Raw genomic sequence first — 4,883 nt, 5'->3', positions numbered from 1 at the left:
CACACACACACACAGATATATATATATATATATATATATATTTTTTTTTCTCCAGTTTTTGGCCTGAAACCGAAAAATGACAGACAGTGGCATGTTATAAATTGCATTCTGACGTATTTCAGAACATTAACACACGAAATTGCGCTTGTGTGGCTAGAAGCATTTGCACTCCGTTTGTTTAAAGTATGTTTTGGGCTTTACATTGAGCGGGCATCACTGGCAATCATTGCAAATTTGCATAATGTCACCTCAAATTGCCTATAATGGGCTCTGTGGATGTGAACGGCCCTTGTTGATTCAAAACCCAGCGCTGGTTCTCTTATGTCATCTTATGTCATCCCCTGCATGTACACAATACATAACGGCGCATGTTTGTGGTAACAGTCGCCGTGTTTAGGCAGCCGAACGTTACATATTCATTCAGGTCATTTTTTCCATTGCACTCGATGAAAGCAATTACAGACGTCATGTGCACGCAGGAGTTTGACATGTGTTCAGACTGTAATGGCAGAGATCCAGCACGCTCCCAGCCCGCATTACATGCATCATTGCTAAATGATGTGTCAGTGTGCAAGTATGTTCATGCTGTCGTCTTGTATGAATTGCAATTTCCATCCCAGCATGCATGTTAGTGCATCATTGTATGTTTATGTCTCTTGGCAGAAAGCTACCTTATAGACTCTTAAACAATTAGATACAAGAATTGTTTTAGAATTGCATTTTTTTATTTAATATATAGTGATTATGTTTTATGTAGAAACAATGACTTCATCACCATCCATCATTCTTCTTATATTATGATGATTGAAATGGAAATCTTCTCATTCTATTCAAATGATTCATACGAAAGGAGATTATTGCTATTTTAATGCAGAGTTTTAAGTCATGCCAAATCAGGCATCCTCTAAGAATGAGCAGTTATTTCTGAGAATTATTTCTTAATCTTTCAAAATGGCTTTTTTTGCACAACATTGAAACAATTGGGTAACACATGTGAAAGTTTCAAAACATGGTCGTGTTTTTACATAAGCCATGCATTCCTGAAAATGTGAGACAATGTGCTGGATTTGTGATCTGTCATAATGAACATTGCTGCGTTCACCTGGTGTGACTTACTGCGCATGAATTGCATTCACGTTAGATACGAATGCGACATAAACATTACATTACAATACCCTATTTTACTAACAGTGGATTGTTTGCTCATTGCTTACAGTACGGATCATTCTCATGTCAATCTCATGTCAGTCTCACGTTACGTTTGCTTGATTTGTGTGTGAAGTATGTGCATTACACCCATTTTACATTCTTGGCTTTTATGATTTACAACCTAAAACGATGTGTCTAAACTGTAGACACTCTTAACCAGAATGCAGACCCATCAATGTTTTGTTTTAATTTTTAGGCCTTTGAGATAGACCGCTGTGTCTAGAGATCTGTCTTGCGTGGTATTACCACATTTTTTTAGACATCTACCATGGTAGTACTGTGTTTTTTGGAACATGCACCACTTCTTTTTAGCATAGTAGGTATAATCAGACACCATCATTGTACCATTATACTGTCATACCTTTATATTTTTTGTTTTCACTTTAACTATACACTCTAAAAAAATGCTGGGTGGTTTCAACACAACTTTGGGTCAAATATGGACTAACCCAAATTTTGGGTTAAAAATTTAATTGAAAAATGTAACCCAATGGTTGGGTTAGTCCATATTTGACCCAAAGTTGTATTGAAACAACCCAGCATTTTTTAGAGTGTAGTTTTAACTATATTTTGTTGTGTTTTTTTGTAATTTCTATTAGTTTTTGTTTTTAAATGTCTATATAGTTTTTTAATCAATTTTCATTTATTACACTCTTACATTTAACCCAGCATTTTTTAGAGTGTAGTTTTATTTATTTTAAAACTTCGAGGTAAAATAAAGTTTAGATTTTTTTTGTTAATTTTAGTTAAAGTTTTAGTACTTCTTTTGTGTTTTTTTTTAGTCTATATATATATATACACACACATATATATATATTTTATTTTTTTATTTTTTTTTATTTTTTTTTTTAATATATTTTTTTTTTTATTAATTTGTACTTAGTTCTAGTTTGTGCTTTTTTGTTTAGTTTTAGTGCGCCAAGATAAAATAAACGAAAATGAGAAATATTGCCTTGGCAACTAGATGATATTAAATAAGTTTACGTTTTTTATATTCTATTTTATTTCAAGTAACGAAAATGTGGTTGTAGCTTTAGTTAACCCTGGTGTGATGTGTTCATGCGAAAGTCCTCGTAGTAGCGTGACTCTACATAGGGCTGCGTGCCTGAAGCCGAAAGCAGGATCCTTCACCGCCGGAGAAACATCCCGCCAGCAGCGAGTGTGTGAGCGCGAGTCTGAGAGTGAGTGGGATCCTGCCTGGACCTTTTATACCCGAGATATTTTTAAACACACACCCCTTTCTTATTTCCGTGTTTCCTCCTGAGCCGCTCAGGAAGCCCGTTTGGCCCCATTTCCTGCACACACACGGACAGATTCGTGAGAAATCAAAGAATGATTGCATTGAGAAGCGCGGCCTCTGTAAGGAAAACACAAGAAGGGTGAAAAATTAAAAACAGAGTCGGTCTGGCACGTGCGACGGGCTCAACTGGAATTCAAAGGCCTGGAAGGACTCCAGCTCTTAATTTCAGTACGCTTGAAATATTTGTGGAAAGTTCTGGAACAAGAGCTCGCCTTTTTCCACTCCGTGCACCTGAGAACCGCACCGGTCGCTCTAGACATCCACGTATTAAGATGAAACGTCACAAACAGAAACATATAGTGTCTGATGACTTATTGTCTGCACATCATAGGCCTATTGAACAAAACTGTTTGGATTTTCTCAGTGTTACATAAGACTCTTATAGTATACATAATTCCACCTTGTCTTGATGGTGTGTTACTAATTACATAACATTTGTTTATAGGAAGCGCGTGTCTCCTCACGAAACATGAGGAAGAGCAACAATGTTAAGATGTCATAGTCGGGCTTGCGACGCAAAAGTAGGCAGGAAAATGATGCTGTCTTTTAAGATACCTTTGTTTAGCACTGCATATATCCTTCATGAAGAGCATAAAGTCATAATGCATTGCAAAAACTATTGATAGAAATCCAAATAATTTACTACTATACCTATTGTGTTTGTTACGTATTTCTATGCTTGAAAGCTTGACACACAAAACTGCTGCCTATTTAAAGCGTTTCAAATCAGTCACTTGATGAACAAGTGCAAGTACAAGACAGCTCACAAGGTTTTTGAGCAGAGCCCGTGTTACCGAAGCAACTTTGATATACTAATATTTTTGTCAATATTTTGAATTACTTTTTATTTTTAGTTTACATTTTAATTTTAAAATGTTAGTAATTTTTTTGCGTTTTTTGTTATTTTTATTCATTTTTTTGTCAATATTTTTTATTTTTAGATTTTTAATTTTCAATTTAATTTTAAACTTTTAATGATGTTTTTGTGTGTGTTTTGTCATTTTGATTAGTTTTTGTTTTTTGTCAATATCTTGGATAATTTTCGTTTGAATTTTAGTTACTTTTTTTAGTTTATTTTATTTCAAGTAATGTTTTTTATGGTTTTAATTTTAGTTTTAGTTAACGATAATAACCCTGATCAGAGCTTATGTGTTAATAAGTTACTTACAGACCTCAAATATGCACGGAATAATGCATGCACAGAAACATCAACACCTGCAGCGTATCCAAACGTTTATTAGTTTCTGCTTTCTGGTAAAACGAAAGCAAAGGCGCACAGAACTATACGGCATTTGTTCCAAACAGAGCATCACATTAACCTCGTTGCATTGCACTAACACCTTTTCATGAGTGATTCTGAACTCTGTTATGACAGAGCGCTGGCTGAAGGCCTCGGCTCGTCGTATTGAGTCCATAAGGATCTAATTGGGACTGGAGCAGCGAGTGTGGTTCTCATTTATTAGCTGTTAGCACCTAATCACGGCTGTGTTCGAGCCGCGCAGCCAAACCACGCCAGCACGGCCTCCTCAAGTGTTTTCATTGTCAAAATGAGACGTGAAAGGTGCTTTCTGTGTGATTAACAGAAGCAAACCCTGTAGTTGCGTGACGGTTAGCGTTGTGGCCGTGGGTTGTGTCAACAGTAAAGCAGAGAGACATCGGTTTCAATCCTCGTAACTCTGCTTTGTTCTTTTTAACGCTCGCTGATACTTTCTGGCAGATGTTATTTTTTATGTGAGGGCTAATGGTTCACATTTGAAAGGCAACAAAATGTGAAATTTAGTGTATTACAGACTTTCTTTCATTAAAATCACAGCTGATTCGCAGGCCGGCATCGAATCAGTGGCCATAAAATTCAAGTCATGTGTGTTTCTTTATTAAATATTTGGACTAATAATGCTTTCAGTGTCTGATACAGTGCTTTAAAACATATTTTATGATATTTAAACCTAATATGCAGATTACAGTTAGAAGAGTGTCCAATATAAAAATGTCATTTTTTCTTTGCATTACAATAACTGCTATTAAATTCAACATGATATCATTATTGTTCCTTTTTACTTTCTTAATGGATGTTCCTGCTTTTATTCGGTACGATTCATACGTTATTCCAAAGGAATTCGTTTTTTAAATTTATTTATTTTAAATGTATGTATTTAAAATTTATTTTTAATGTTTTATCATGAAGTAATAACTTGCTCTGCCACTCTTTTTTCGTTTAGCAATTTTAAATAGATTTTTTTTTTACTTATTTTGTATTTATTATCATGAAGTAATAAGATGCTCTGACACTCTTTTTTAATTGATTAATTTTCAGTTTTTTTTTAATGTATTATTTTATATTTTATTTATTTATTTTACATTTATTTTTTATGTT

Source organism: Sinocyclocheilus anshuiensis, unplaced genomic scaffold, assembly GCF_001515605.1.
Source record: "Sinocyclocheilus anshuiensis isolate Anshui unplaced genomic scaffold, SAMN03320099.WGS_v1.1 scaffold293, whole genome shotgun sequence".
NCBI lineage: Eukaryota > Metazoa > Chordata > Actinopteri > Cypriniformes > Cyprinidae > Sinocyclocheilus > Sinocyclocheilus anshuiensis.
The sequence above is the reverse complement of the archived record's forward strand: the minus strand, read 5'-3'. Positions refer to the sequence as shown.